This window comes from Myotis myotis, unplaced genomic scaffold (assembly GCF_014108235.1).
Source record: "Myotis myotis isolate mMyoMyo1 unplaced genomic scaffold, mMyoMyo1.p scaffold_m19_p_9, whole genome shotgun sequence".
NCBI lineage: Eukaryota > Metazoa > Chordata > Mammalia > Chiroptera > Vespertilionidae > Myotis > Myotis myotis.
In genome coordinates this window covers 53,000,560-53,021,827 of record NW_023416401.1, presented here as the reverse complement: position 1 = coordinate 53,021,827, position 21,268 = coordinate 53,000,560, and the positions used below count along the sequence as shown (strand labels likewise).

Here is a 21,268-nt window from a genome sequence, read left to right as displayed (position 1 = left end):
TCAGCTGGTTTGCTGGCCACAGTGGGCGTCATAGCGACCGGTCATTCCAGTCATTCCTGCATTCCGGTTGCTAGCTTTTTATATATATATAGATGTGTTTTATGCTGTGCCCTTACAGTAAAGTAAGATAAATGTTATTAAAATAATCATAAGGAAGAGAAAAATACATTTACAGTATTTATGGGAAAAATCCTCACATAAATGCGCCTACACAGTTCAAACCTGTGTTGTTCAAGGGTCAGCTGTAGGGTTGCCAATCTTGTGCAGAGCCAGCCGGTGGGTTCTAAGAGACTCTCGAGGTTAGGGCTCCTGGATTCCATGCCACCTTTGTAATATCTCTGTAATTTAGGGGCAGCAGGAACCAAGTCCACCCCCAGGAATGTTCTTGGGGCACAGTCACACACGTGAACCAGTGTCTGACATCTGGCTGCTGTCGGGATCTGCGGGTTGTGAAACAGGACGTTCATGTGAGGTGGGACTGTGCTCCTTCCCCAAGAAGGAGTGCTTGTAGCCGGACAGCAGCGTTAGTTCCTCACTCGTTTCATTAAATGGTTTCCACCACCAAAGAGTCCCTGTTGTGATGGGGATTCAATAGTAGTAATTTATGTACTGAGATTCACTGGAGAAAATATTCAGGAACAAAGTGAAAAATATTAACTATAGAACATGTTCAAAATTTCTTTTTGGTTTCAGTTCTTACAAGGACTGAGGGTAGCAACCCAAATGGAAGTATTTGCTTAGTCGTTTGGTTGTTTACATGAGTCAGAACTAAAATTTGTCAGAAGTAGGTTGAACCTCTTTCTCTGCCTGTTGCCAGAGGGTCTAAAAATGGAAACGCGAGCCCAAGCTCTTTCCCGACCATCAAGGTAATTCCGCTTGAGCAGAGCATAAATAAATGTGATTCCAGCTGCGCAACACCTTCAAGTTTCCCAGGCCCGTAGGGACCTTATAAATCCGAAATGCCCTCTAGTGAGGACTGAGGAACAGCAGCTCTGCTTCGGGCCTCACGCTTTTCTGACTGGACCAGAGCTGCTCGCCCTGCGATATGCAGACCCTCTTTCTGTCCCTTCGGCCTCAACTTCTAAGAGTTTCTATTTGAAGTAATCACGTTGACAAGGGCACTTCTTCGGGAGTACCGGAAGCCGTCGGCTCTGAGTGATTGTTGAACCCGGAAGTCGTGGGTCTGACTCATTGTTGAACCCAGAAGTCGTGGGTCTGGCTCATTGTTGAACCCGGAAATCGTGGGTTCTGACTCATTGTTGAACCCGGAAGTCGTGGGTCTGACTCATTGTTGAACCCGGAAGTCGTGGGTCTGGCTCATTGTTGAACCCAGAAGTCGTGGGTCTGGCTCATTGTTGAACCTGGAAATCGTGGGTTCTGACTCATTGTTGAACCCGGAAGTTGTGGGTCTGACTCATTGTTGAACCCGGAAGTTGTGGGTCTGGCTCATTGTTGAACCCGGAAATCGTGGGTTCTGACTCATTGTTGAACCCGGAAGTCGTGGGTCTGACTCATTGTTGAACCCGGAAGTCGTGGGTCTGACTCATTGTTGAACCCGGAAGTCGTGGGTTCTGACTCATTGTTGAACCCGGAAGTTGTGGGTCTGGCTCATTGTTGAACCCAGAAATCGTGGGTTCTGACTCATTGTTGAACCCGGAAGTCGTGGGTTCTGAGTGATTTCTTCTGATTACCTGGGAGTTCTGTACAAACCTGTCCTGAAGTTGAGCCTCAAATGTGTTAGGCGGCATTTTTACATCAGTAAGTTCACTGTCGGGATACGGGACAGAGTCTTTGTTGACTTAGGATCTGTGGCGCCCTAGGTTTGGAAGAGTAAACTAGATTGTTCTGATAACAGACGTTTTAATAGGCCAAAGATGCACTGGCTGCAGCATTTATTCCGATGGTAAATTTTTTCTAAACCTGTGAGTGAATAGAATTTGTTTAAACTTGGCCTGTACTAGGGAAATGGGGATGGCTCTTCCTCTTCCTGCTGCTGGCTTCCCACTCCCTGCCAGCTAGTTCCATTGCTTACTCGAATGGTGAATCTTAGAATTGTTATCTTAGGTACTTTTCTTTCTTGTTTATAAAAATTCTGAACATTGTAGAACATACCACCTAGAAAGGGAAAGCTATCTTCCTTATTAAAGAAGATGAAAAATCAAGGAATTAATGTATGCATCATAAGACATTAGAAAAAGAACAACTAAATAGACAAAAAGTAAAAAGTGAGGAAGGAGGAATTAATAGGCAACAAAGATAAAAGTTAAAATTAATAAAACAAAATAGAATTTAAAGCATAATTGACTCCATTGGCTAAGTATTTGGAAGAATCAATAAAATAAAACTCCCATTCTAACAGGAAAAAAGAGCAAAAACAAATAATAGGAATACGAAAGGAGACACAGGGAGGTTAACCAACTTTATAGGAAAATGCTATAAGAAGCCCTATGACAACAAATTTGAAAACTTAGAGATGATGTTTTAGTAAAATACAAATTACCAAAATTGATTCAGGGAGCATGGAAAACTTGAAAAGGCCAGTTATGGTAGAAGAGGTAGGAAACGTGATTAAAAGTCACCACTGAAAAAGTCATCAGGACCCCATGGAGTTCCAGTTGAGTTTTAGCTAACCTTTAAAAAAACAGAAAATTTTATCTAACCTTTAGAAAACAGAAACTTTTATCTAACCTTTAAAAAAGCAGAAAATTTAACCTTTAAGAAAGAGTCTTATTTATATTGTTCTAGGACATACTGAAGTATGAAAAGGTTCCTACTTAATTTTATAAAACGAGCATAATTTTAATGTCTGATAAATTTTAAAGCAAAGAATAGACCAATTTTATTTATGAAAATAAATGCAAAAATTTAAAATATTTCACTAACAAATACACTCTTGAGTGCATCAAAAGCCAAAGTACTATAATTAATACTTGTTTTAGTAATACTAGGATGATTAGGTATTCAGAACTTTTATCACCATCACCCATATTCTCCCCCAACATATTAAAGGTGAAAAGTTTTCAACATGCAATAGAGGCTGGCCAGACATTTGATAAAGTTAGGCAGCCAATCCTAATATATTAGTACTAGGGGCTCGGTGCACGAAGATTCGTGCACTGGGAGTGGGGTCGGGGGTGAAGGGAGGGGTCCCTCAGCCCAACCTGCACCCTCTCCAATCTGGGAGTTTCTGTCTGTCTTTGCAATCATATGAGCGAATTGTCTGAGACCCCCCCCAACCCAGTTTGGTTTGTTGCTCACAGAATAATAGAGGCATTTTTTCTTCTTTGCTCCATTGGTGGAGATTTCCTGGAAGTTTTAGGATATCTTCCCTTTAATTTTTCCTAGACACTCTGGTTTTACTTATGTCTCTCACCTTTGCTCTCCCTCCACCCCCAACCGTAACAGTAACTTGCTCCAGGCTCACTTTGCTCTAGTGCAGCGGTTCTCAACCTGTGTGTTGCAACCCCTTAGGCCAGGGGTGGGCAAACTTTTTGACTCGAGGGCCACAATGGGTTCTTAAACTGGACGGAGGGCCGGAACAAAAGCATGGATGGAGTGTTTGTGTGAACTAATACATGTTAACACTGCTGCTGGTGAAGGAGCGGAGGGGAGAGCAAGAGAACCCTCTGCTCTTTCGGCTCCGCGGGCCGGATAAAATAGCCGAACAGGCCGGATCCGGCCCGTGGGCCGTAGTTTGCCCACGGCTGCCTTAGGTGGTCGAACAACCCTTTCACAGGGGTCGCCTAAGACCATCCTGCATATCAGATATTTACATTATGATTCATAACAGCAACATTACAGTTATGAAGTAGCGACGAAAATAATTTTATGGTTGGGTCACAACATGAGGAACTGTATTTAAAGGGCCAGAAAGTTGAGAACTATTGCTCTAGTGTCTAAGAGATCCTTCTGCCACCAGAACTATGATTCCCAGCATTCTTGGTGCTCCCTGCACTCTGGGCTTCCACTTCCGGTCCTGGGGCTGCCATCAGAACTACGATTCCCAGCATTCCTGGTGCTCCTCACACTCTGGGTCCCCCAGTGCCTCTGGCTCTCCTGCTGTGCTCTCCATCCGGTGACCAAGGGAGCCATGTCCCCCCAAACTGCCGGCTCTCCCACTTTGCTCTGTGTATGCAAATTACCCGCCATCTTTGTCTGGTTAATTTGCATACCCACTCCTCATTGGCTGGTGGCATGGCTTGAGCGTAGCAGAGGGATGGTTAATTTGCATGTTTCTCTTTTATTATGTAGGATTACAATCTACAAAAGCAATATAGGAATAAAAATAAAGTACACACAAAAAAGGCTACATAGTAACAAAAAAAAATCACCCAATAACCCTTACTTCCTGAAAGACAAAACACTAAAATTATTTCAGTTATAATTAGGAATTATAAAATGATGTATGCTTTTATAATTATTTAACACTAGTAGCCCTGAGCATGAATTCGTGCACCAGTAGCTCACTGCTGCCCTCCTGTAGCTCCCCTCGCTCACCCCCCCTCATAGCTTGCTGCCCTGTCCCCTCCTGTAGCTCTCCGCTGCCTGTTGTAGCTCGTTGCCCCACCCTCCTGCTGATCCGTGATCCGGTCGTTATGTGGTTGGTCGTTATGTGGTTGGTCGTTATGTGGTTGGTCATTATGTGGTTGGTCGTTACGTACGACCATTTGCATATTACATCTTTATTATATAGGATTGTCTTAAAGGTTCTAGAAAATGCAGTAAGATTGTGAAATGTGTTTATGTCTAGAAAATCCAAGATGCTCTCTCTCAAAAAAACCCCACAAACAACCACACACCAAACACTAAATTAATAGGAAAATTTATCAAGATAGCTGATAAAAAAGAAGTTCATACAAATTGTCATCTTTTCTCTGTTTTGAAAATGAGCACCTGGAAATGGAAGTTAAGTATTCCTTTTCTCAACAGTAGCAAATGCCCTAGGAGAAAATTGAACAAGTGTGGCACCTGTGTCCTTTTTAGTGAAGATAGGGAATTAAAAAGAAATAGCATAAATATGTTATTCCAAAAGTAATACATTTATTGCAATTCCATTTTGAGTTCCCAAAATAGTGGGGTTTTCTTTTTCTCTTTTTTGAACTGAATAGAATAATTCGGAAGTTTATATACAAGAGTAAATGCATAATGCTTGAGAAGAGCCCAGATAAATATGAAAAAGAAAACCAGTGAGGAAAAAGTTGACTTGCAGGTGATCACAACATGAAAAGAAAGTCTTTGTGACCAGATCAATGTGTTATTGATCACAGATTGCATAAGTGGTTCAATAGAACAGAATAGAGAATCCAGGACTGTGTTTCATTAAGTAAGAGAAGTTAATGTGTAGTAAGATGAACAGTTCAGTACTGTTGAGAAGACATTACAGTATTTGTTGGATGATATTGGCCTAATCAACTTTTCAGAGGGGTGGGGAGGGGGATTGACCTCATTCTTACATTATAATCAGAAATAAGTCCCAAAATCTTCTATGATGATAAGCAATTCAAATTTGCAAGAAAAATGCAAGCAACTACTTGTATAATCTTGGGGGTGAGGGAGAAGGACACACTGGGGAGGGTATTTATAAAAAATGTATAATAGACAAAGGGTTACTATCTATCATATTAATAACTTATGAATTGGCAAAAAAATAAACCCACAAAAAAACACAACTCAGGGAAAATGGACAAATAACATGCAACTCAACTGAGAGCAAATGCAGACAGCCAGCAAACCTATGAGAAATAATTCACAGTTGCTAGGAGAATACAGATTAAAACAACGAGGAGACATTAAACCCATCAGACTGGTAAAAATAGAAAATAACACGTCTTGCTAGCAAAGATGTAGTAGAAACAGTATTCTAATAATACTGAGGGAAACATGAATTATCATGCTTTATTTGGAAAGCAGACTGGTGATGCATATTAAAATTAAACATTAATATACCTTTCCACTAAGCAGCCTTTCTCCCAGCTGTCTGTCTTCTAGAAATAAAAGTGTCTGTACGCAAGGTCATATGTATAAGGATGTTTATTGTACCATTACAGTGGCAAGATACTGAAAATTCAAGTGTGCATCAGTTGAAAAATGGCTAATTTATGGAATATTTGTACTGTGTCTCTTTATATAGCCATTGAACAGAAAGAGTTAGGGCTGTGTTAGAGTTGGCTTGGGAGGGGTTCCTATGAGAAACTGCTACATGAGAAGTCAGATGCAGAACAGTACAGTATCCATTGTGAAACAGACCCAATCTCCCTGTATTTGCCCATGTGTGTGAATCTGTGTGCATGGAGAAAAAGATGAAAGCGCTTCTTCTCTAAATTAAGAAGGACAAATGTAAAACCCCACAAGGTGTTAACCACATTCCATATCTTTCTTGTGGAGGCAGCTGCACAGCTCTGTGGTTTGAGGTTCAAAATCCTGGTTCCTTCTCCTGGAACTCTCATTCCCTTTTACTTCCTCATACCAGCCTGTGCTTGTTTTGATGCCCTGATACTGTCTCAGCTTTTATGAGGATATTAATTATGCATATTTAAAATTCTTCTGTTTCCAACTCTGTTTGCACACTCCCCTTACAAACTCCCGCTCCTTGTTCACAGCCCTGGTTGTTTCACATTTAGTGACTCTTGGTTGTGTCTGGTCTTTGTATTACTGACTCCTGTTTGCCCCTTTCTCACTGTATCTGTCAGGTTGAGGCCATGTGTAGAGCGTGGGTGGGATGGGCCAGCAGTGGCCTATTATGTAGCTCCTGCGTGTCCCTCCTGCCCATCTTTAGGTTCCTGCCTGTACTTCCAGTCTTAGGATCACACTTCAGCTTTCACCTGCACAATGAAGGTAGCAACAGAAAAAGCTGGAGGAAGTGACATTTCCTGATTAATCACCCTGATTGTTGCCTCCAGGTCTCCCCAGCCTCTTGTACCACTTGACTTGAATTTCTGGAACCTAGAGAATACTTCTACCCATGCAGTGGCTCTCTGCCACACACACGGGGGCTCTGGTTTTGTTTTTCTGTCCCTCATACCCATCCCGTTTCTGTTCACTGGTGATAGTCTTTCCTACTTCCCCGGACTTTTGTGGGTGTGGTATTTCAATTCAGGCCATCTGCCTCTTTAAACATGCTTGAATTCTAGGTGGAAGAGGCATGGAAGAAATGTACACTCGGAGGGCCATGGAATATAAATTTCTCTAAGCCTTGGTTTTCTCATCTGTAGAGCAGGGATAGCAACAGTGCCTGTCTTACGTGGTTATTGTGCAGGTTAAAGTACGTGATGCTCTCAAAGGGCTTAGAACAGTGCCTGCCATTTACAGGCAGACCCTGCAGATATTGCAGGTTTAGCTCCAGACCACCACAATAAAGCGAGTTGTCATCTTTGCACTGGTAGAGAGTCTTGCCTTCAACTTGTAAAAACCTCAACATTGGTGAAGCGCAGTAAAGCAAAGTGCAATACAACAAGACATCCCTGTACTAAGAATTCCATCAAAGTTAGCCGCTGCTGCTTTCAGAAAATGGACCGTGGTAGACATACTAGATTAATATATCTACCCTGTCTTCTGCCACGATGTTTTGAAAGCTCTGTGGTATTTATTGATGTATCTACGTGTGGGTATTTCTGTAGATAAATTCCTACAGCCTAATTCTTGGATGAAAGGACATCAACATATACAATGTTCATCGATATCAGGGATTGCCCTCCCAAGTATTACACAGGATTCCGCTAGCTCCAGTAGTTGAAAGTGGTTTTTCCCATGTTCTACATTACTCAATTTTTTCAACCTTTTAATCTTTGCCATTATGGAAGGTAAAAATTGTATGCCATTAGTCAGTGAGGCTGAGTATCTCTTCATATATTTGTATTTTCTCTTCTATGAAGTGCTGATTCTCATTCTTTGTCCATTCTTCCTTTGAGTTTTGAGATTTTCATTGATTTGTAAGATAGTTTTGTAAATAGTGTTCTTCTCACTTGATTTACTGTCTTTTGTATGGAAGCTTTAAATCTAACATTGGGCTTTTACATGTTTTTCCTGTGGTATCTTGAAAAGCTAACAACTATTTATATAGCATATATTTATGTTACAAAAAAAGGAGGTTTTCCCCTTTTATTGCACAAGTTATTACATACACATTATTCTGAACCTGGAAAAAAAAAGTTAGAAGGAAAAAGCTACCAGCAACAGAAAGAGCATCACTCCTAATATTTGGCATTTTCATTTTAGTTGTCATCTAGTAGGGAATGTGTATTTTTTACATAATTTGCATCATAATGTCTGTAGCCTATTTTTGGTCAGTTAACAGTCTAATATGTGCTATGCCACATTCCACTTTCTCAGGATATAATACCTTATTTAATCATTTCTCTTCAATGTTTCCTATTGCTGTGAAATTTTTTAAAGCTAGATTATGTTCTTATGATATGAGTACCTCTTTGGAAATGGGATTACTAAATCCAACAATATTGGGATTTAAATACTTTGGGTACATATTACCAGTTTGCTTTCCTGAAGTGTGCTACCGGTTGATGTTCCCATCAGCATAAAGACTCTTACTGCACCTCCCTCAGAAGACGAGAGCCAGCTGGAGAAGTTCTGGGAGCGGAGCTTCAGAAAGGAGCACAGCCGGTATGATGCCCAGCGTTCAGGTGGCAGTGAGCTTCAGAGGTTTAAAGAAGAGCCAGAGGCCAGTGGGGTGGGTGGAAGGGAGCAATACAGGGAGGATGGAGAGGACCAAAGCAGGCTCTTGAGGGCTGCGAGGGCCACCATGAGGAATTTGCATCTTATGCTTAAAGTTGTGGAAAGTCAGCAGGGAGAGTTGCCAGACAGTAGTGGCTAGCTGTGACTATTGTTGCAGGTAAGAATGTTTGCCCCAGAGGCTGTGGCCATGGCTTGTGTGAGAGAGGATGGTTTGAACATCTGGATGGTTGGGGATTTTTTTGGTGTGTGTGGTGATTAATTATTTAGGGCCCATTGATAGACTGGATGTGTGAGGGATAAAGAGAGGAACTGAAATGAGGAAATTCCAGCTTGAACAGCTGGCTGGTTGGTGGCCACTGAGGTGCAAGGGGTTAGCTGGGGAACAGGTGCAGAAGCAGAACCAGAAATTGATGTTAGGGCTCTTGGATCTCCAAACGGTCATGTGATGGAGATATGGCGAATGAGGATGGAGCACGAGGGAAAGGCCAGGCTTGGGTAGGCCTTGGGGAGTCATTTGCTTTTAGATGGTCAATATAGCCAAAGGGACTGGGCAGGGTCACAAGTTTGAGGTGTTTCTTTCATGTGAAAATGTGTTCAGGACTCTGAGTAACTGCCCTAAAATAATGAAGGTTAGAGAACTGTTTGTAAACTGTTACTCTTAAATGGTTGAGGCTACACATCACTGGGTCTTGGCTAGTATCTGGAGCGGAGTAGGTACATGATACTATGTTTACCAAATGATGTTTAAAGATTCAAGAGACCTTTCCCCATCTTAATGAGACATTTTCTGTTCAGTTGTTTTGATAAAGTCACTTGATTGTGTTAACCTGCAAGACATAAAAACTACACATTGTCCCCTTTTTGTAAAGCCTGGAAGAAAAGGCTAATCCACATTAGGAAGATTTCATTTAAGACCTTGTAAGAAAACTCAAGACTTTGTGCTATAATCACCAAACCTTGCCTGTGTTATGGAAAGATTTTTGCCTGTGTCATGTCATCCTTGTTTTGCTCGATTTATTCCTCCCCCTCCAAGTGTCCTAGTTTCTCTTCTACTGTAGTTAGTTTTGAACAAAACAGGGAAACTTTTTTTTTTTTTTGGTTACTCAGTTGTTGTTTTTCAAATAGGTGATAATACATCCTTAGCAATTTTTTAAAATCCTCACTGAAGGATATGTTTCTTGATTTTAGAGAGAGAGGAAGGGCAAGAGAGAGAGGGAAAAAACCCCACATTGATGTGAGAAATAAACATGAATAGTTTGCCTCCTGTACGCTCGACCAGGGATTGAACCCAAAACCTAGGCACATGCCCTGATGGGGAATTGAACCTGCCACCTTTTTGGTGTATGGGATGACACTCCAACCAGTTGCTAAGGTCACTTGACCGGGACCTTAGCAATTTTCAAATCACATGTTTGTTTTCTTTTCTCCCTGACTATAAAGGAATTAGACATTGGAAAAGATAAAGTATAAAACAGTGATCCACCTGTAATTTGAATAGCCAGAGAGAGAATGAGCATTTACTATTTTGTTTTAATTCCTTCTGGTCCTTTGCCTATATTTATATATGTATATGGAAATAGTTTATATATTTGGAATAATGCTATAATCCTGTTAAGAACTTTTAACCAGTATTATATGGTGCATATCTTATGATAACTTAAAATATTTCCAGAAACATGATTTTTGAAACTGCAGAGTATGGGTAAATTCATGCTGGCTTTTAACAACAACAACAACAAAAAATCTCAAGATGATCTCAGTAATTGACAAATCTTCTTAAGACTAAAACTCCAAGCAAATAGAATACAAACACTGAAAAGTCTTTGAGATACTACTCTGAAGTTTGAATTTTGTGGTTTTAAAAGATCTTGATTTGAAGTCAGCTTTCACACTTTTCTTACTCTCTTTGGTTATGTTAACTTAAAATGTAATTACCTTTCACACACTTCACTGCTTTCCATTGGAACATACTGGTCCAATGTGACCCTTTGTGGTATTTCATAAAATTCCACTTTATAAGCCATCCTAATTTTCTAAGTGTAGTAAACAATATAGAGCACATTCTTTTGGTAATATGTCAGAAGTGCTAAGAGCCATAAAAAGGTGTGCATTTAATGTAAGTAATATAGAATTACAGAATTGCCATGTATTTTTTAACATTATTTTGAAAAAAAATAAAAAATCCCCAAGGGGTGTGAGACTAGAAGCAGCCTTTCCTTTTGGTAATCCTTCCGGTAGACCCAGCCCTGGTCATTCACAGGTGTGCCTCCTGTGACCTTCCTTGCCAGTAATAACAGTGGGGAATTCCAGGAAAGGCTACTATCCCTAGAGCTCCCTTTGCTAAATGCATCCTGCCCACATCGGGAAGCTGAAGTTTCTGCCTCAGGACACCAGTCCCTTCTTGCTCATACAGGCTCTGTGTTAATAATCATTTGATTATTAACACAGAGCCTGTATTTGCTTGGAAAACTCCTCTTCAACCTTATGTAGCCCTTGACTCTTGACTCTTTTGGCTCCATGTTCCCCTCCTTTTCTCTCCAACCAGCTTTCTCTTGTGCCGCCTTCTCCAAGATTCGAATCCCATTTTCTTAGGCTTTATTTTAAATCTCGGAAATCGCATTGTGTCTGCTATTGCTTTGATAGAGATTATGACTCAGACGCTATAAAAATGGATACATAAAATATGTAAAATTTTAAATTGGGCTATGTTATTTATAGTTTTATAGTTCACGATTCTCAACAGTATATTGTGAAAGTTTTCCCATGTTTTAAAATATTCCTTGAGGACATGAACATATAGATATCTGTACTTTATTTTCTCTCTGGTTGATCATCAAGAGTGCTTACAGTTTCTCAGTTATGTTTTATAAGGAGCCTCTTGGTCTGTATGACTCGCCTATAATTCCTGATTTATTTCTATAGACTCTTTATTACCTTCTCAGTGATACCCCTTTTTAGACTTTCTTCATCTTTATTTATTCTATTGCAACACATTGCTAGCACGTTTCCTTGTTTTCAGTTTCAGTGGACTCAAGGTTGCTCTGCCCCACTGATAACCTCAATGACCTTGGAAACTACAGCACATCTGTGACACCCCTGTGTCCATATCTGTTTAAGAACTCCAGTCACGTTCATCCATCCACCCCTCATACCTTCTTCCTGAGCCCTCTGATTTGTGGGGGGAACCTGCAGTGTCACACATTCGGGCCTCTGAGTTTATGATGCTATCTGCCATCAGACTTCTGTGCTGCTCAACTTCTTTGACTCAGCCCACCTCTGCTTCCTTTTGCTCCCCAGTTGTTCCAGACTTTGATATTCTGGGCTCAGTCTCTAATCCCTCTCCCACTCTCAGCCCATGACCTTGTCTTCTACTTCTCTGCAGCAGCAGCCCTCAGTTGGAGCAGTACTATAAACTGCCCTTCCCTCTACCTAGTTCCTATTTACAGCAGCAATTGTCCTTTGTTCATATATATCACCTCAGAATCAGCTTCCACCCCTTCTCCAAGGGCACCAACCACTTCACTCTGCACAAAGTCCTGTCCTTTTAAACCAGTGGTTCTCAACTGGGGGCATCTTTGCCTCCTAGGGAACATTTAGCAATGTCTGGAGATAGTTTTTGGTTGTCACACCCGAGGAGAGCTGCTATCTAGGGGGTAGAGGCCAGAGATGCTGCTAAATATCCTACAATGCATAGAACAGACCCCCTTTCACATCAAGAATTAGCTGGCCCCCAACGTCCGTAGAGCCCAGGTTAAGAAAGCCTGCTGTAGATTAGTCTTAGACCTAAGCCATGCTCCATTGCTTGTCCAGTGTCTGCATTCCTGTCTCTTTTCACCATAGCTGCTTTGTGGAACATCATTTGTTGTTGTTTGTTTGTTTGTTTTTCTTTTCAGAATATTAGATTTGAGAAGTTTCAGGATACCCTCAGATAGTAGTGTAATGGGAGCAGGGATAGTAACTCAGCATTGAGACCCATTATTTGTGTTGAATCTACTTTAGCGTCTGTTCCTAGATCGTGGTGCTTCCCTGGTTGGTTGGGTCTCACTTTCCTCTGGATGGAGAGACTTGAACTAAGGTTTCTAATGCTCCCGCCATTGCTACCATTTCCTAATTCAGTGTTAAGATTGTTGTTGACCAGGTTTAGTTGCATTTTAGTGGAGATTGGGCCAAGGCTGATCTTCATGAGTTGGGAGAAAGATGTAGTTAACCTGAAAGTGGATGCACACCATGTGGTCAGTAAGTTTGATTGTTAATGGTGGTAGCAAAATTGTAGTTGGAAAAATTAAGTGTGGGCTTTTTCCTTCTCCCAGAATAAGATTTTTCAATGCCTCTTTCCAAGGCAGAACTGTGGACAGAGAGAGAGGAAGCATAATAAAATGAAATGTTTGGCTGTGGGAAAATGATTATTAATCAGAAATGTGAATTCTGTCTTCACTTTTTATATTAATACTTGGAGTTTCTGCTCTTAAATTGAAATTGTTTAGCACTTATGTGTCCTCATTTTCTGCTTAAACCTTGAGGTATTTTTCTTATTTCAAGAATTCTCCTGAAAATGGTTGGAACTGTCAACCTGTGAGGAACTATCTATGAGTGTATATTTTTGAGGACAGGGTTTCTGGTAGTAGTAGCCCAGTGCCCACTTTCTCCACCAAGACGTCAGTGATCCTCCCAGCCACCAGAGGTCGCTGGCTGCCCTGGTGATCTGTTTTGTCATTCCAGCACCTCCGGGAAACCTAGCCTTTGAGCACCTGTGGGAACTCGAAAGTCTAGTTTAGAGTTTCTCATTTGACATGCCAGGAACACTTAATGAGTGAGCATGCCACAAAATTGGAGTTCACATGGAAAGTTAGCCTTTTGCTATAAGTAAGAACATTTCCTGTGTCAGCCACACCTGTGTCGTTGTGGAGTGGAGTTTGACCTGCTTCAAGCAAGAGCAAAAAGGAGTCCTTTAGTGCCAGTCACAAGCCTGAGAAAGAGGACACATTTTACTTGGCCCTGGGATTTGAGCAGAATAAAGGGTGGTCAGTTCTGTAAACTGTACCCCTCAAATGGGACTCGGAGCCCTTGATCTATGCCTGGCATCTGAAAATGGTTTACACACCACAGATGTTGCATTCATAGGGCGGTGCTGTTTCTCTTGTGATACTAAATCCCCCCATCTTTTCTGTTTGGTGGTGTAGTTTGTATCATAGTTCTATTTGAAACCTCGGGCACCATTTTAAACAGCCCAATCCCAGGTTATATTACTTAGAAAACCATGTGCTTTATGGGTATTGCCTGTCCTGTCAGGCATGTCCTCCATTCATCTTTCTATGATCGAGAACTGCCATTTGAAGAAGCAATGCTGCAGGTAACAGCGTTCTGGCAGGTGTGGCTGTGTCAGCTGAATGCCGAGCTGGGCGGGGTTACTTAGGCTTACGGTAGGGGTGGAGCTTGACTCAACTCCTTTTCCACCAAGGAGCATTTCTTTCTAGCTGTCATTGAAGTGAATCATCAGGATAAGTAGCCAGCTCGGAGCATTCCTCCTCAGTTGTGTTAAAACTTGCTGGGGGTCTCCGAGAACCAGCAGAGGTGTGTGCTGGCAGCATTTCAACACAGGGAAGGAGAAGACAGACCAGAGCCCGAGGATCCGAGGGTCCTCGAGGTGAATTTCCAGCTGTGCTACCGGAGCACTAGCCCAATCTGACGCCTTCTGGCAGGAGAGGTGGCTTGTTTTCCGTGAGCCTTGAGGACAATTATAGGTAAGCACAAAGACACCACTGTATATTTATTATATGAATGCATAGTATCTACTATTGGCTTCGAGTTGGAGTTTGGTGTAGTGCTGTTTTTATATCTGTAGCATTCTTCTAGCCCATACCAAGATTTTTCTTTATAAAGTTACTTCTCTTTGGTGTTCAGGGTTAGCTGTAGTTGATCAGTTTTGCTCTCCTTGTGTGTATAGACGGGACAGGAGCAAAGAATGAGATTGAGAAACATTGTCATATGAACTCTCCTGATTTCTTTACTCTTTGCGTCTCATCTTTGGCTGGGCTATTTAGAAACATATACGCTTTTTATTTATAAAAGGAAAGCACATGGATACTTTTGTTTTCTTTTGAAATCATAGAAAATGTAGACCACTTAATTTCTGGGAATTTTTCTCTGATTTAGAAGTCACCGGTTAAGGAGGAAACAATTGTGTTTTTCTTCCTGTTTGTGTTGGGTCTCTCTTTTCTGAGTGTTTCTGACTTAGAAATCTCACTGGAAAAGAGGGAGACACCAGCTGAACTTGGCCTGAAATGAAATAACATCTGAGGGTTGTGAAATGTTTGCTTGAACAATGATTTATGGTTTATATCTGAATTTTTGCTTGGCAGTGATAGAAATCTTTCTTCCCCTTAGTATTTGGCTTACATGTCTTATTCTAAATCTATTTGTTATTGTTATTATCAATTAGAGAGAACAAAACTTAAAGCCCAGGACACTGTCAACTGAAATTTTCCTTTGGGTTTTTGCTGTCATTTCCCACCCTTACTACTCATACATACGAATACCCTATATGATTAACACGTGATTTTTTTCTGTTTCTTTACTGTCTCATTTGACGGTGACTCATAAACTGTTAGTTTCACCAGTTAGTGTATGTCTGTATATTGCCAAAGCCTGAAATAACCTGGAGTGCAGGCCACACCTTTATGTTAATGAGCCAGGTACTTTCAAAAAAGTATTTCTAAAGTTAAATATCTTATTAAAGAATAACTCAGATTTGATGCGTATATTGTTTACATGCATGTGAGTTAGGGTATGCCAATCAAACAAAGAAAAGGAAACAAGTAACTAAACTATAAGAGGGAATTTAAAGAACATGTGGTATTGCTTTTTTTTAAATGTCTCTGAGGACAAGGTGAATTTTAATTCCCATGAGAATTTGAGTAAGATGATGGTGAAATTGAGAAGAGAGAAAACAGAAATATTTAATTAGGCAGGAGAAAAGGAAGGACATGATTCTCACAGACATTTTTCTTAAAAAGATTTGTTTTGTTTTTTGCGGGGTCTTGTATTGCAACTAAATGGTATTTAAAACAACATGCTTAGGACATTTTCTTGTCACTGCAGACTATAACAGAAAGAGACAAGATGAAGGCAGGAACAGAATGATAGACATTTGCTAGTTGAGGAGCATAAAAAAATTATTCTAAAGTGGGTTGTTTGGTGGGTCTGGTGATGGTGGGGAGCCCTATATACTTATTGACAACATCATAGAGGCTGTTAATAAAACTGAGGTTTTTGTGGTTATGACCATTGTGTTGGAGTGGGAGGGTTTTGATTTCTTTTTTAATCTCATTCCAGATGATGTTTATTTCATCAGTCAGTATTTCTTATGGCTTTTCCAAATCAATTTTCAGGTGAAGTCATGTATATCATTTCTTTCACCTTGGCAGAAGTCTGTTCCTTCTTGTGGGTTCCCTCCTTTGCAATTTGAGTTAATGATGATTTAATGTGCTAGCAATGTAGAGGCTTTCCCATTCTCCAGGTTGGCTTGAAGCAAGCCTGCTAATCTCTTAGCTTGGATCCCAGAGGCTTTTGAGGTCATTCACCTGCAGGGTGATGGCAGAAGCACGTGCTCTCAGGTGTTTACAGAATCTGTCTCAGCTATGCTCTCAGTGGCTCAGAATTCCACAGAGGGTCACCTGGCACACCTTCACTTACAGTAAATATTTGTGCTCTCTCCATGCTTGGCCTGGTTTTCTTGGTACCCAGGTTGGCAGGAGCGTATGTAGGTAGGCAGCTTCCCGTGTGATCTTGCCCACTGGCCAGGACTCGTGGGTCGAACCTGGGTGAGACGGCCAGCTACCCTCCTGAAATCAAAGGGGCTTTGTTTCTGACTCATCTAAAGGCCCCAGGTCTAGATCTTATAGAAAATCCCTCCTGCCCTGTTGTTGTCACCAAAACTGGATCAGCCAAAATAATCACGAGATCTTGAACCATGAGCTGTACTCGCTCAGCTGAGACATATGTGAGCTATTTTTTCATCTTAGAAGTAGTTACTTGTAGAAAGGTTAAAATACCAGCTCCTGATTGACATCATAGCTGAAAACAAAGGATTGCTTTCTTCTCTTAGAGAAAGGAATTTTCTGTGGAAATTTTTGGAACAGCACATGATACGTGTGACATATCATCAACTCCCAGGGGTAGTTAACAGTGTCACTTCAGACTAAGTGGAAACACAGAGACCATAGATTCAGTGGGGTCACTGGAGTTGAACAGAAATACATAAAGAGCACCGCTTCAGTGATGTAAGCAGCTGTGCTCACTTCACTATTACTCATCAGCCCTGGGCGAGAGGATTCCATGGAATTATAAGCCACCTCTGACTCAGGTCAGTGACTGGAAACCCCGCCATTGAGGGCGTTTGGTCATGTGTTCTGAGCAGAGGTCATGTGGAGTCCTGGGGCTGCGATCTTCAGGAACATTAGCCCACACAGGTGTGCAAACCTTCAGCCCTGTTCACATGGTCAGTGAGTTTATTTTGGCCAAGATCTGCCATGCTAAGTAGATGCGCTTGAGCCTCAAGGAAGTCTCTAGTTTCATTAAAGGAAATGGTGCAGCGGGCTTGAAGGCATTGGAGTATATTCTACTTTTCTTTCGTACTGTACCCTGTTGTGATGAGGTCTTCAGAGGCGTCATTTTATGTAGGCTTATCAGTGAGTGATCTCTGAAAGAGATTTGTTCTTGGACACTCTCTGGTATTACATTCATGTGATTATTTAGTTTAATTCATTGACAAGGCTTGTTCATTACTTTAAAATAATTTGTCTTCTCACTATCCTTTTAATCCATTAGTTACCGAATAGTTATTAAATATATTTGTGCTAGACACTCAGGAGTACCTCTTTTTCCCTTACGCTTGACACTTTTCATTGAGCTAAAATTCTTTTAAGTTTGACTTGTTCCTTCTCTTATTCTTGTTTTTACTTGATTAGTTTAATTTTTTTTTAAAAAGTCCTTACCTGAGATCTTGTCTTTTTCATTGATCTTTAGAAAGAGAGAAGAAGAGAGAAAGAGGAGAAACTTTGATCCATTGCCTCTTGTATGCACCCCGACTAGGTATCAAACTTGCAACGTAGGTATGTGCCCTGACCGGGAATTGAACCCACAACTTTTTGGTGCAGGGAACAATGTTCCAACCAACTGAGCCTCCTTGCCAGGGTTGGTTGATTTAATTTTCAGTATACACTTTAACAGCTCTGAAGCATTGGGCTGAGTGAGGATGGCAATCAAAGACAATTAAGAATTGATTTGTAAGAATTTGCCCCTTTTATTAGCTGGTTTTAAAAAATTAATCTTCTCTTCAACTCTTTATTTTTTAATGGGAGGCCACACATCAAGGTTGAGTGGTTTTCCTTGTGTGCATGTGCACCAGTGGAACTCTGTTTTTGAAGAAAATAAAGAATTTAACAGAGGATTATAAGCTGAAAGGTATTCATGTCAGGGAGCAAGAGAGAGAGAGAATGGAAGATGAAATGGCCCTCATCACGCCACCTGTATAGAACTGCAGATCCCAAGAGACCAGGTATCATCCTACTGCAGGGATATTGCCATTAAAATTTGATTTGGACCACAACATGGGACAGAAAGCTTTGATGACAAAGCCAGTATCTTAGTTTAGCAATAACTGGTTAGGGGTCAGACCCACAAACTAAGCAGCGAGATTCAGCAGTTGTGTGTGGTACAACCTCTGCCCCAACATCTTCACCTGCATGCAGGCTAATCCTGCAGGCTCATCCTAGGTGTTACCCTAATCATCATTAAATTGCCCTTGTGTTGTGTTAGTGACAACTACATTTGGCTCTGCTTTTTTTATTTGTTTGTTTTTATTAGAGGAGGGGAGAAGTGTGGGCAGAGAACAAAATAAAAAGCAATTTGCAAGCTCCCAAATTGAGAGTGCACCAGTTAGAGTCAAAGTGACCTCCCAACCTTGAGGGGAAACTAATTTACTCAACAGATATGCACTGAACACCTCAGGGCCACTCTCGGGCTATAGGGGCTAGGAAGGCTAGTATAAACAGAAGAGGCCAAGTGCCCATCAGTGTCCGGCTGGTGGGTTGCACAGCCGTCTGAGGCCACCTGCCTCTGTACCTGCAGGGAGCTTCAGCCAGTGGAGAAGACTGACAATAACCAAGAGAACAGATACTGTCATTGGAGGTAGTGTGAGGGACTTTAAAGTAACAAAAATCAGGAGACAGGAATAACAGTTACATGGTGGACACACTTTTCTTCTGCATGGCAGCCCCTGACATTTTTTTGTTAGTGTGGAAGTTGTAGCCAACACTAGGATTGTGGTTGGAAATCCTTAAGCAATAAAAAATAAAATAAAATAAAATAGTATTCAATTAAAAAAATCCTTTTAATATCCTCCTCATAGAAAATTATAAATTATTATACCTGGAAGGGTAAATGGTCATGGATCTTAGAGCAAAATGAAAACATATATCCTGGAAAAGAATATTTTAACTCATTAAACATGTCTAAGTATCATGTCTAGAAAACTAGGGACACCAGCATTGGTGCAGTAGCCTCAGCACACATGAATTATTCTGCCCTGTAAGAGGCGTGGTGGCCCAGCCAGTGTGGCTCAGTGGTTGAGTGTTGAATCAGGCAATCGGGTTCAATTCCCAATCAGGGCACACGCCCCAGTTGCAGGCTTGATCCCCAGTAGGGGGCATGCAGGAGGCAGCCAATCAGTGATTTTCTGTCATCATTGATGTTTCTATCTCTCTCTCTCCCCCTTCCTCTCTGAAATGAAGGAGGAAAAAAAATAAATATATACACACACACACACACACACACACACACACACGTATATGTATATATCCCAGTGCACGAATTCGTGCATGGGTGGGGTCCAGCCAGCCTGCCCCAACAGGGGCCAATTGGGGGCAGGGCTGGCCAAGGGGAGGGGCCTCAGGAAGTTGGAGGAGGAGGTTGGGGGGCCCAAACGGGCTGGTTGGCCGCCGCAGTGTGTATCATAGCAACCAGTCGTTCCATCATTCTGGTTACTTGGCTTTTATATATATAGATGTGGTGTGGTGGCTGAGAATAGAGAGGGAAATGGTTGAGTTGTACCACTGACATAACACAAGTTTTGCCATTTGCCAAATGGAATTATGTTAGGTTCTGTGACCTCCAATATTTGAACTCTCATTTGTCTTTTTTTCCCAAGTCGAGATTTATTATAGCAGCTATGGAATCAAAAGCTTATAAGTTGTTACTGTTTTGAGACTGTAAGATAAATAATGAGTGGCAGGGGTGAATGGGAACACATGCAAAACAGGGCGTTTATGAGATGTAGTCCATATGCACGTCCTGAACTCTTAAACCAGCATCCCTGAGAACCAGCTATTGTGTCCTAGTTTCTCAGGTCGCAGGGCCCACAGTTCCTAGGGGCAGGGGACAGCCTTGGGATGTGGTCTAATATCCACTACCAGGGACAACAGCAGCTCACCAGCTGCTCAAGTATAGGGTGCGCCTCCTCACCATTGGATGAAGTTAGCTGATGGAGATCATGACATCTGATAATTTCCAGGTGTGGGTGGCAGAACCACAAAACACACCTGTGTATGTCTTACTGCATGCAACGTGCATGCCCTCAATTATGTTGCTATCCCACCCTTAATTGAGTAAATCAAGGCCAACATAAAAGAAGAAAAAAATCCTATCTTTGTCAAATGTGCAACTGTTACATTCTTGTGAAGGCTCTTCCCCTCCAATTGATGATTTCCCATTTCCTTCAAGTTGTTCAAAATCACTGTTTCAGAGAGGTCCCTGGACCATCCTCTGTTAGAATCTTTGTCCACCTCCCAACATCAGTCTCTTTGCCAGCAGTATTTTTCTCTCTGTAGTATTTGTCATGTTCTAACACACTTATACTAATTTATTCTGTGTTGTTTGCCACCTGTCTCCCTTTGTTAGAGTGTCAATTCCACAAGGGTAGGGAGTTTTCAATGATTTTTCCCTGTTGTATTTCAGGTGCCTAGACCAGTGCCTGAGACATATAGTAGGTGCTCAGTGAATATTAGTTGAATGAAGCAATGGGAGAGCAAGCCAGGCATCCGAGCTTTGGAGGGTCTATGAAGGGGAGCCTCCGTGTGGTCTTCCTGATCCTGACTTGCTCAGGTGGAGGCTGAGGTTGCTTCTGAGTTCTTATTCCTTTTCAGCGAGTTGTCTATAGGTCGCCTGGTCCCATCTTTATGCCTTCGTAGGATGGGATTGGCTGGGTGGCTCTCACCACATTGAGATGAAAGTCAAATTGCTCGACTTTCTTCCATGCTTTTCTGAGTTGGAGTTAAGCCCCTGGTTTCTGTTTGTCCACAGGGAAAGGGCTCTGTGAGACTCCCTGCAAGATATTCATCGACCCGGCAAATGTATTACCCACTGTGGGCTTTTCCTACCTAATTGCCATGCTAGTTTTCAGCATTCAGCATGCTGCCATTACATGCTCTCTATGGATTGACTTAGCCTTAATCCTTGATTAATTGCCTTTTGTTCAAACGCCCACAGAGCAGATTATCCTTCACTTTCAGCTTCTGCTCCAATC

The 21,268-nt window shown here is 41.6% G+C and overlaps 1 protein-coding gene across 6 annotated transcripts in view; it reads left to right on the top strand.

The window, feature by feature from the left end:
• Positions 1–21,268, top strand: part of NEDD4L (NEDD4 like E3 ubiquitin protein ligase) — a 297,127-nt gene that overhangs the window by 134,713 nt on the left and 141,146 nt on the right. Inside the window, exons 1-2 of one of the 6 annotated variants that reach the window (XM_036322037.1) lie at positions 14,155–14,429; positions 17,713–17,798. The exons of 3 other annotated variants lie outside the window; for them this stretch is intronic. The gene's annotated coding sequence lies outside the window, so the exon portion shown is untranslated. Of the gene's footprint in view, positions 1–14,154; positions 14,430–17,712; positions 17,799–21,268 lie in introns of those variants that run through there. 2 more of the 6 variants (XM_036322038.1, XM_036322039.1) reach the window with 2 other exon arrangements.